Genomic DNA, 12,995 nt, shown 5'->3' with positions numbered 1-12,995 from the left:
CAAATATTGAAAGATATGTTGAAATATAAAGTTTAGTATAAAGCTAAGCACCTTTTTGCTTCTAGAACAAAATTGTGATCAATATCCCTGACAAACCAATATGCATGGTAAAGAATTCCCCCTCCTTGTTCTAATTTAACCTTTCCGATTTGTTATATTGGTTGCATTGTTATTAACAGACATAACAATGCCCTTGATGCTCTACAAAAGGACTTTCAAATGAGAAGCCTCCTATTGCATTTTTCTGTTTTTCTATAGAGCCAACATATTCAAAATTTCTCACCCATTAATTATCACCTTAAAATATATGTTGTCTATGCAACTGAACAATCCCAACCTTTAATTCACTTGTAAGCATGCAATAACCATCATAACTAATTTTGCATCAGTGGTGGCATAAAGTATGTCAACTGTATAATGTACCTTTCCAAATGTTTCAAAAATGCACAACAGTAAATAAAGTATGATGAGGTTGTTGTTTTGTTTATGGAACCTACAAAGAAAAACTGTATACTAACATTTTCCAGAAATTCCATAGTAACAGAAGCTCTTTCGACATTTCTTTTGCTATCAATGTCTTCATATATAATCCACTTGTATGCAAGAGTAAAACTGTTGGTGTTATTTTTTTAATATATGTAAATAAAAGTTTTTAAGGTTTTTTTTTTTTAATTAGAATAAATAAACAAATATAAAATAAAATATAAAGGAAACTACCAAGTGGGGTTTTCCTGCAACCATTGTCTACGTCCAAAACTATGTTTTGAACCACAATATGTCTTCTTGTTAATTGCATCTATATGCCTCCATCGTTGGCTAGATGTCTTAATTGCATGTGCATGTTTCCACTATGCCAACCTAGCCGCCATAATGAAGGTAGCAGACCTAGGACCAACCATCTCGTATGACAGCTATTACTCCCACCTAGCCAACAAGCCAGACAGTTATAAAGCCAAAGCTAGCTTCTTCTGTTGCTCCAGCTGGTTCAATAGGACTACAGGACAATAGAGAAGCATTATAGGAACAATAGAGAAGACAAAGTATAGTGCCAGTAATACCATAATAAATCAACGAGTACTCCTTTAGCTAATGCTACAAATGAACTTGAAATGGTTACAGTAAATTGATTAGACATGCTGCAAATGAACCTGAAATGGTTACAATAAATTGATTACATAACATGCAGGAGAAAAAATATATTATAGTCATTAGGTTGGTTCTCCTTTGACAAGAGTAAGCTCCCCTGAAAGAGTAATATGGGTGGATCAATATGATGCTCTACCTAAATAATATCGATTGTGGTTAGATGTGTAGGACGAATAGTAACCTATCTCGCCCAAGGAGAAGTCTACGACCTCGCCCAATAGTTACCCTCGCACCTCGCTAAAGTTAGTTATTTATTCCCTTGCGTAGCCGTCATTCATAAGTCGACCTCGGATGTGGGTAACCATCCATAAGCCATAGCAGGGGCCATTCGTTAGCGGGCCCCGGATAGGAGTGTTACGGAAAGGGAGGTTGCGCTACCTAAGTACCACAACTTCCTGAGGGAGGGAGCCAAAGTTTGGACCCGCCAAAAACCTGGAATAACTGGAATGGAATTGATAGGTCCTGCTACCTGGAATTGGTTTTGAAGTGTGCAACTTTTTCCTTATCTATAACACATGCTCTCTCTATAACGAATGGGAATAGTGGAACATTTAATAGCACAAGGGCAGGAATGGTGGTGCTGCTTAGGCAGGGGTTCGAGGCACAATCAAAGCTGTCGTTTAGCGACACCCTCCCTAAGGATTATAAGGGAGTTGGGTTTATGAATAACTGAACTAAAATTGTGTTCTTATACGCACCATTTCCATATGGTCCTGATGAGACTTTGCTTCCTTCTGACTGACTAAAATGAGAAAGATGCTCCGCTTGGGGAAAAATCATCGGTAAGTTTCATTGCTGGCCCAAGCAAGAGTTGCATGTGGTCGGTCGTCAGATGCCACCAGTTCATCATTTAGACATATTCGCGATATGCGGGATAGAATGTCCTAACAAGGCCTTTATACAATCCATTATTGCTTGCCTCCCACCAATCAGTCAAAGCTCCAGCTAGGGAAAGAGAGGCGGGGCTAGGGAGGGTGGAGGCAGGCTCTCTAACCATAGAATCTCAATGATGCCTATAAAGAACTAGTCAAGCTCTGGTTTAATAGAGTATTTCCTTGCTTCAAGCTCTGTTTCAATAGAGTATTTCCTTGCTTCTTATTGTTCTTAGAAATCCTAGTTCTTATTCTTCTTTGGGTTTCTTTTTATTCCTACTGTTTATCTTAACCAATTAAGAATCCTATCTTCCAATCTATCTTATAATCAATAGGAGTATCAATAAAGACCAGGTTTTTCATTCATAAATAAATACAACTATAAATCCATCACCAGCAAGTAAAGTAGCAAGCATCGTTACTAATGTCTCTTACAAGCTACCAGTGATAAATTTACTGAAAAAATGCTACCGGTGATAAATTTACTTAAAAAAAGCTACCAGTGATAAAGTAGACAGAAGTAACTTTGATCATCCTTCAACATCACTCACCAATTTCCCGTTGCCCTACACTTATAACAGTGCGTGAATGAGGGCGCTAACACAACCACAAATTGATCCCCACTATTGAGCCTGCGAAAACCCGAGAGAGGTTAAGAGGCAGATTCTGCATTGAAAATATAGGACAAAGAAACCCTCAGTATTTAGCATACCACGGTCATTTATTGAACCATTTCTCTCAATGTCAGACACCATAAATGGCATTGCAGTAGACACCATCTCACATGTACAATGCCATCTATCTGTTCTATGCCATCATTTGTCCTTGTTCTATGCCATCTATCTCTTTTCTAGTTCTATAGTCATGTTCCAAGATTATAAAATAACATTTAATATTTATGAACTAATGCTAGCAATAGTTTCCTGATAGAAAATGTTAACGAAATAGATGGAATATCGTATGAAGAATAGGAAAAATATCATGGGTATAGCCTCTTCCCCTCAGGAAGAGGCCAAATAAGATGATAAATGATCTCATTGGTCCTCAGAAATCAATATGATAATTTGATAGGTTACGCGATGGTGGGTACACAGAAATCAGTACAAACCTTAGCTTAAAGCTCACCTGAACTAATGCTAATTAAATTTTCAATTACTATAGTCCCTTGCAGGGACTAATAAAGACTGTGACGTATATTTTAATCTTGTATTTTTTTTTTTTTCAGTGTATATTTATTAATTAGGCCGATAGGCATTTTTTTAAATCAGTATCTCTAGTTTTCGTATACACTTCTCATGTTTTCCTTTACTGCCACCTTATGCTCTCCACTTGACATCTGTCGCCGGATTTCCAAGAGAGTCTGTTTGAATTCTTATGCCAGAGTTTTATGGTGCATGAATGCAGCTAAAACTACCAATCCCAACGTCCTGGTTATTCTCTCCGATTTGAATGTCCAAGCTTCACTCCATCTCTATAAGAGCAATGAATTCATCTCCTTCATGGTTAAAATCTAGGAAATGTGGAGTAGAGATATGGGCCTTTGAAGAGAGAGGGGTACACCCTTTTTCTTGGTTGTTGCGCTGAATAACGCCGGCTAAAAAGAGGACTCCAAGATGAAGACTCTCATGCATAAGGGACATGGTCATGGCAGAATCGATGTATTCCAATACGTTTAGATGACATGGTATTCAAGCTCTAGTTTTCCAAAATCAGCGGAAGAGAAGTGAGGTACGCTTTTATTGTTGTACAATAATATCCACATGTATTCATCCAACTCAAATGAATTCAAGTTCTTGCTCCTTCCTTATTTAAATTATATGTCATGTTCTTAGTTTCAGTAAGCATCTGGTCATTTGCTGATGATTAATGCATTTTTTTTTAACTAATAAGTGGGTTGGAAAAGCTTTTTCCTGAGCCTTTAAGTTTTTATGGGCGTTTTCGTTGTGGCGTGAGAAGCCAAGCAGATTGATTTGGCAATCCAAGACTATCCTTTTCACACCCACTATGTCGCAATGCAATTTATTAATGGGCTTTTGACTTGGATCAGGCCATGGACTTGGAAGCATGGGAAATTATGGAATGTTGGACTAATAATGGCGGTGTAGAGACAGAAGCCCTGAATGCGGGTATTGTTAATTTCGCCGACTCCTACTCTCTCTCGTCTACAGATCGATCCTTTTGGTGCTATTCGTGTCTTGTTCCTCCTACTGCTGCTGATTAACCAACCCTCTGGATCATTGTGTAAATGGGATGATGGAATAGATATCACACTTCACATAAATGAAGAGTCTTTGCATGCAGGATTCATGCAGGAGGATGTCTGGGGTTCGAACCTGGACAAAGGATACGAGAAACTCACCTGGATGGTGGAAACCGTAGAGGATCGAGCCCGGGCATTGAAGAGCGGGGTGAATCGTGGCCATGGAAAGATGACCAAGGGAAAGGAAAGTGTCATGAGTCTCTTTTTGCTCGCAGTTTCATGGGTTATTCAGTCAAATTCTCCTTGGACACTCCAGAACAAGATTTGTCGCTGATCATGGACATGGGTATCAATCTCTCTTTATGCTCGTAACTTTGGGACTTATTCAGTCGAATTCTCCTTGGCCACTCTAGAATAATATTTGTCGTTGATCATGGACACATGCATCGATCTAGTGTGGGTACCGTGTGTTATACTCCTAAACCAATAGGTGTCATATTTCATGATTGACTGGTTGAGCTCTGTAATATGTTCATCCCTTTCCTTATTGCAAAGGTTTTCCATATTATCAAAAAATCAAAAAATGTAAAAAATGTAAAGAGGGTACGCCCTAAAAGAAAAATCAAAGGGTAAAAAGAATAAGATGGTCAAAAAAGTGAAAGAAATGAACCCCAAATAAAGAAAGACCAAGAAAGTGTGCAAGTCCAAAATGCCACTACTTTTTTATTTTTCTGTAAATAAAGCATTGTGTGCAACTTGTTGAACTTTATGCCACAATTGATGAATGGCCAAACAGCTTAATCCTGGCTAATTCATGTTTCAATTTCCTGTTTTAGAGATAGAGAATAAAATCTGACCAAAATTGTTTAATCTTGGCATATAAGTAGATAGGTAGAGAAGCAAAGGAGCTCAACAGTTTAATCTGAGCCCTTGGAAGTAATAAGTGTAGACTTAGGTAGGCTTACCATGGAAAGAAAAGAAAAATTGATAAGGGTTTCCTAGTCCAAGTGCACCCAAAGAAAGAAGGAAAAAATGCTAGGAAAAGTAGGCAGGGTAGGTAGATTGGTGTTGCAGAATGATACTTGTGATAGATGTTGTCTCTAAAAATGTGTTAACTTTCACTTCTATCACAAGTACATGGCAGAAATTTTACTTGAAGTAGCTCAAGCGAGGCAAGGTTTCATAACTAATTCCCCTTCATATTTTTCCCTAATCATTTACTAATTTCCCCCCTAAAAAAATAAGAATATGTTCTTAATATCCCTCATAAAACACTCATCTCATTTCATAAACATTTTGCCTAAGTAAAACCCAATTTTACTTAGGATATTGGCCATATTTCTCATATAAACCCCTTTTTTCCTACAGCCTAAGTTTAACTACAAAAGCCAATTGTTTTTAACTTAGTGCTTATTTTTCAATTCACAAAACCATATTAACTTTTAAAATTTATTATGTAAATCCCACTTTATTTCCCAATCCCCGTATTATGTAAATATATAACAAAAACCCCAAAAAATATTAATATCCCCACCCTGGTCGATTACGACCATATCACTGTTTGAAAGGGTTAATAGGTTTTGTTTGAAACCTGTTAAGAACCTCCTCGCCGTGCTAATGGAATTAATTAACCTCTGGTTAATTAATAACCAAACCAACCCTGACCAATCAAAATCGCCCCGATATATTAAACAAAACAGTTTATTATAAACTGGGCCTGCAAGTCAACCTCCCGCCATCTCCATGCATCGTCCGCCGTCAGATCTCTTCCAATCCATCCGACGGTTGTTAACCATTTCGTGCTCCCCCTAACCTCTGCCTTTTAACACGCGATCGGCCGACGGTTTTGCCGCTGTACCAAGGACACGCGTTGCGCTCCCAGCATGATCGCTCTCCCTCCGTCCGAAACCGCCCAGCCCCAAAAGCGGTGCGGGCTAAACCGTTTACCACCCCCCCGCTGACGTCATCTGCTGATGTCCTCCGCCACGTCGTCTGTCCTCTTGCTGACATCACCCGCCACGTTTACCATCTGTGCTGCCACGTCATCTGCTCCCATACTTCTGCCATGTCATCTGTACTGCTTACATCATTCACCCATTAAATCCAAAAAATCCTGCCAAGCTTCATTTTGTCCAATAAAACTGAAAAAGGGTCATTTTTGTTGTATTTCTCTGCGTATCGCGCTCCAGGCATAAAATCGACTGAGGTCGCATTTTCCAGTTTTCCGACCAGAAAAGGCTCCATCGACGAGCTCCTCCGCCTGTCAACCGACCCTCCAGTGTACGGTTTCCTCCTCTTTTGACACAGGTACCTGTAAGTTTTCTCAATACATGGCTATCAACGCATCAATTGCCAGGACTTCTCAGCAATCTCCACAGGAAGTTAGCATACCAACCACAGAAAGAGCTAAGTGTTATGAATCAAAAGGTGTAGAACAACCTCCAGTTCCCCAAAACAGGTGTTTTTCATAGTTACACCGTTACCCTTGGAAAAAGGAAATTTTGGGAAAAATGCCAGATAGCAGTAAGTAGGGGTCAGTTCAGCATTAAAGAGTATCAGTTCAAGAATTAAAGTGTATCAGATCAAAATTGAAGAATGTCAGAGAAAAATTAAAATCATTAGAGAAGAATTAAAGAAAGCAGATCAGAATTAAAGAGCACAATTAAGACAGGCAGTCAGCGCAAAGTTATTGCAGAAGACAGCTGCAAGCCGAACCCTAAAGGCCTGCCTCTAGCACAACATCAGTTAGCTGTCTCTATTTTACTTGTAAAACTCTTATTAGTTAAACCTAGATATTATCTCACAGCTATTATGAGATATAAGTTGTACATATTTTGTGTATAAATACCCCCTCCATTGGAGTATTGGGGTGGTGTGTGATGTGTGGATTTCCTAGACTGTGCTGTAACACTGAAATTTTGGAATAAGGAGCTGTTGGAATCAAACTCTTGTATGGTCTATTGGATGAAGAATTGAAGTAGAGGACTTGTCAAAAAATTCTTGAATCAACCTCCGGATCAATAAGTCCCCTATATCTTGTGTTTTACAGTTTTCTGGTTTACTATATCATCTGTGTTTCATAATCTGAATGATAAAGAAAAAGGTTGATTTTAGAATATGCTTGATTGCACTCTGTTTTCAGTCTTTATTGTTCTCTGTGTTTTCTTCAGAATTAGAATAAGCAGTGAAATCTTAATTGCTCATGTTTCCTGATTCCTTCATGTTGATTATTTGTTAAAGAATTCTTAACTGCTCTTTATCAGTAATCATTCACTTTCCCTCTTTCAATAGGTTGAAGGATTCTTAACTTCCCTTCACCCATTTGAGTCCATTCCATCTGTTTCCAGTCTCTATTTGTTCCCTGTTTGACTACCTTGCTATGTGAAGCCATCCTCTGTTAAGAAACCAAATCCAGAAATCCATCTTCTTTGACTCCATAGCCCAATGGACTGAACTACTCTGTTTTACCTCTCTGTTCTATTGAATCTCACCACCCAAACTCAAACAAAACCCTTGAACTTCATAACTAGCCTAATACCTTAAAAAGAAAAAACAAAGCTAAATCATAAAGAGAGAGCTCTCTCTGGATACAGATTGGCTAGATTCTGTATTTAAAAGATTGGTCTGTGGTTACCTCGGCATCCTTCCCTTTCTTACAACTTTGGGGAAAACCTGAGTGATAACATTATTGGCGACTCCACTGGGGACCAGAATAATTGTTTGTTACTATTGTTTATTTTATAAGCTACAGATGGAGCCTGAAGTTAGCTAAGAAGCCTTTGAAATGCTCTTGCTTTGCAATTGCAGTAGTAAATGAATGCTACTTCAGTCTATTTCTAGTCTAGCTTATAGATTGGACAGTTGGTTTCAAATACTTGTTCAGTTCCTCTTTTTCAAAAAGTCTTTAGGAAAGTTCAAAACTCCCACATCTAAAAACTTCCTAGAAGAGACTGTTAAAAGTTGTATTATTAAATCTATTTCAAGAAAAAACCAAAAACACACTTAGAAACTGGCTTTAGAAAAGATTCATTACACCAGATCAAATCCTGATCCTAATCCCCCACCTGTGTTTGAAAATCCTAATTTGATTTCTAGAATTCTTAGAAGACAATAGAGCCAAGGAAATTCTGTTACTTCACACCTTGACAAACATTTGCAGAACTCCATTCAATCTGAGCTTACCTCTGAAAGAACACCAAACCTTTCTGTAATTACTATAGCTTCTCCAAGTTCACCATCAGCTCCTCCAACTACCCTTTCCACTCCTCCACTTTCAACACACGTTCCTATTGTTATCCCTACCCCTCCAATTTTCACAACTATTTCTGCAACCATGGCAAACCGCTATACTCCCCTAAACTTACTTGCCAATCCAGGGGCCATGCCCCAAGACTATTAAAGTAAAATCACTTCTTTTGATGGTACTGGCACTTACACAGCTCAACAACACACCAATAAAATGACCAACTATTTTGAAAGTTATGAGATTGATGATGATGATGTTAGAATGAAAGTATTTGTTCAAAGTTTAACTGGAGATGTTAGAACCTGGTTTAGAACCCTCCCTGCAAACAGTATCAATGACCCACAAGCTTTTATCAAACCTTCTTGAACAGATGCGAAAAGAAGAAAGAACCTTTCCACATTTTATCAGAGTACGAAAACTTAAGAAGAGGCACATAAGAAACTGTCCAAGATCACTGTACCAAATTCAATAATGTCTAGAATGCTATTCCTCAGAATCTCAGACCTCCTCTAGATTTGGCCTTGATTAAATTCCCTGATGCACTTGATTCTGATATGGCATACCAACTTAGGGAAAGAGCTCCTCGAAAATTAGAAGAGCGTTGAGGCTAACCTGATATCTAAACGATCTAGAGCCAGAGCTAAAAGAAGGACACCTTTCAAAGAAGAACCTTCTGCCTTTGAACAGAAATTAGATGCTATTATTAAAGGAATGGATAGACTTGGGGATAGAGTAGAAACAATTGAGAGAAAATCCCCTTGGGATGGTCAACGAAGCAATACTGGGAGAAATCCAAATTTCAGGAAAAACCAAAATCCTAACACTGGAAAGACAGGGCCTGACCAAAATATTAGGCCCCCATTTCAAGAAAATTATGTTGAAGCCTCAACTTCTGATGAACCAACAAAAGACACTCAAATTAATTTGATGGGACTCAACAATGAACAACATGTTTTCTTGACCCAAGAGGATCAAGAAGCTCACATTCTTAAACAATTCCAAACTCAATCATGTGAAACATTTGACTTTAGAGAGGGATATGATACAACCATTTATGAAGTCCACAAACAATACAATCTGAGGAGTAGAAGAATAGATGTCCCTGAAATCAGCAAACAGAAAGATACCAAACAACCTAACAAAGGTAAGATCAGTGCCCCTCCGGTACATATTCTTGCTAGAACAGATCCTAATCCTAACAACCCAATTGCTGAAGATGTTTCAAATAGTCAGCCACCCAACATATAACCTTCCACTTCTATTCCTTCTAAAGGAAAAATATGAGAACCTATAGAACTTGATTTAGAAAAAACTTCAGCCCATAATCCCACGCCTGAAGAGGAGAGAAATGCAGAAAATCCAGCTGTCCGAAGTCCAAAAACTCAGACTAACAAACCTTTCAATCTTGAGACAGAAGTAGGCAAACTAAAGATAGTTGTTCCATTATCAGAATTAGCTAAACATGATGTCTACAGAAGTCAAATTAGTAGATCACTCAAAATTTCTGTGAATGAAGATTCAGTAAATGTTTTTGATGACCAGCCTAAATTGATATTTGGCCCTGGAGTAAATGGAAAAATAGTAGAGGGAGAAGTTCCTCCTTTCTATGTGGGTATAAACATACATGATAAAATACTTCATAATGTCATGTTTGATTCTGGTGCTTCCCATAACTTAATGCCTAAATCTGTAATGGAGAGACTTGACCTTGACATCACCAGGCCATACAAAGACCTTTTCTCTTTTGATTCAAGTCAGGTCAAATGTTTGGGTTTAATCAATGACTTATGTGTGTCACTAGTCCAATATCCTGCCAAAACCATCCTAATGGACATAGTAGTTGCTGATATTCCTCCAAAGTATGGTATGTTGTTGTCTAGATCTTGGGGTGCAAAGCTTCAAGGATCTCTATAGTTGGACATGTCTTACGTTACTATTTCAGTGTTTGGTCAACCCAAGAGACTATACAGAGAAACCTTAATGAAGTATGTAGTAAGTAGTCAGGAGAAACCTCAAAATTTCCCTATCTACTCAGTACATTCAAATATGGATTCTTTTATCCTTTTCAATGTTGAAATTGATCCCCCACATGAGATAAAAGTTTTAGCAGATGAAACAGAAAAAGTTTCAAATGAAAGGTCTAGGGTCCGAATCCAAGAAATTTCTGAAAATCATGAAACATTAGATAAATCAGAAGAAGCTGAAAAACTAGATCTCCCTATTGAACAGATCCCTGAAACTCCAGATGCTAATTGTAAATAGGAAATCCTTTGGTACTTGGAATTTGATGGTTCTGTGAACAAATTAGGAGCAGGAGCAGGAGTCTGGGTGCACAACCTTAAAAACAATCATGCTGAAGGCCATGCCTACATATTAAACTTTAAGTGTACTAATAATATCGCTGAATATGAAGCTTTGTTGCTAGGTCTTAAACTGGTCAAGAAATTGGGAGCAACTAGAGTGTCAGTGTTGGGAGATTCTGATTTAATCATTCAACAGATAAAAGGGAAGTTCTTGACAAATGATCCCAGATTGAGAGAATACAGAGGAACAGCTCTAGAGATCCTCAGTACATTTCTAAAAACTCAGCTTGCCAAAATCCCAAGAAAACATAACTTACAAGCTCACAGCCTAGCAATGTTTGCCAGCACCTATAAATTACCATTTGAACCAAATCACCAATTTATAGCTGAAATTAGACACAGGCCAACCATATCTGATAATGTAAAGAACTGGCAAGTGTTTGACAGTGATAATCAGATCAATTTTTTTTAACCCTAGCAGAAGAATTTTCCAGAACTAACGTAGATGGAGATACAGTTGGCGGGTTTGATCCAACAAATCATATAGAAACAGACATTTCAGCAGAAATGCAACTCAAATGCTTCATCCAACGAAATTTACCAAAGAGGAAATACAAGATCTTAAAGAAACAGACATTGATGAGATTATTGAAGGAGAAACTGAAATTATCAATTTGAGAGACAATCATTTGCCCAAAGAATTAACTCCTTTGGAAGATCTCTTTGATTTCAATGATATTCCAAAGAAACCTCAGACGGAACCTCTAAAAGAAGACATTGAAGACTACAACATAGGAACTGAAGAGAATCCAAAAATGGTAAAATTGTCCAAATCTTTGCCCCCTAATCAAAAGCTTGAGTATGTTGAACTGATCAAATAATTCCATGATGTTTTTGCCTGGAGCTATGAAGACCTGAAATCTTATGACACCTCTCTAATTCAACATACAATACCCCTCAAGGAAAATCGAAAACCATTCAAACAAAAGCTTAGAAGAATCAACCCTCTATTCCTTCCTTTAATAGAAAAAGAAATCAAACGAATGCATGCAGGGATAATTGCTCCAATCAGATTTTCGGAGTGGGTGTCTAATTTAGTGCCTACCAAGAAGAAAACATGAGAAATCAGATTATGTTTTGACTTAAGAAATGTAAACAAGGTTTCTTTGAAGGACAATTACCCTTTACCTAAGATGGATCACATTTTACAAAGAGTAGTAGGTGCTTCTAGGATTTCACTTTTGGATGGGTTTTCAGGTTTTAATCAGATTCTAGTTCATCCTGATGACCAAGAAAAGACTACATTTACAACACTATGGGGTACATTCAAATATGTTAAAATTCCATTCGGACTTAACAATCCAGGGGCAACCTTTCAACGAGAAATGGACAGTTTTTTCAAAAGAAATCCACGATTTTCTGGTTATATATCTAGATGACCTCACTGTGTTTTCTAGATCAGATCAACAACATTTAGATCATTTGAGACAAGTGTTTTTAAAATGCAGAAAGTATGGTATTTCATTAAATCCTAAAAAATCTGTGTTTGGTCTAGAAGAAGGCAAACTGTTAGGCCATATCATCTCCAAAGATGGCATCAGAATTGACCCTGCTAGAATAGAAGCTATCTGCAAATACCCCACCGCAGAAATGTCAAAGAACTTCAGGCTTTCCTAGGGAAGATTAACTTTTTGAGAAGATTCATATCTAATTTGGCTGAATTAATTAGATTGCTGAACAATATGTTAAAAAAGGATTCAAACGTTAAATGGACAATAGAAGCCAAACAAGCATTTAAAGAGATTAAAATGGCTTTGACCAGAACACCAGTGCTTACAAGTCCAAAGTTCGATAGAGACTTCATAATTTTCTCATTTGCATCAGAACACACTATAGCAGCTGTTTTACTGCAAAAAAATGATCAAGGATGTGAAAAACCCATAGCCTTTTTCAGTAAAGCACTTAGAGATGCACCTCTAAATTACAAAATCATGGAAAAACAAGCATTTTCACTTGTGAAAGCTATTCAAGACTTCAGAGTCTACATATTGCATTCCCATGTAGTAGCTTATGTACCAAATGCTGTTGTCAAAGACATCCTGACTTAGGATGGAATTGAAGGCAAACGAGGAAAATGGATAACTAAAATATTGGAGTATGATATTGAGATAAAACCTACAAAGCTGATAAAAGGACATGGATTGGCTAAACTCATGATTGAAACAAAC

The sequence above is a fragment of the Pinus tabuliformis genome, chromosome X (assembly GCF_031772625.1).
Source record: "Pinus tabuliformis cultivar Carrire ecotype Pingquan chromosome X, CPIR1, whole genome shotgun sequence".
Lineage (NCBI taxonomy): Eukaryota > Viridiplantae > Streptophyta > Pinopsida > Pinales > Pinaceae > Pinus > Pinus tabuliformis.
Note: the sequence above shows the minus strand (reverse complement) of the source record.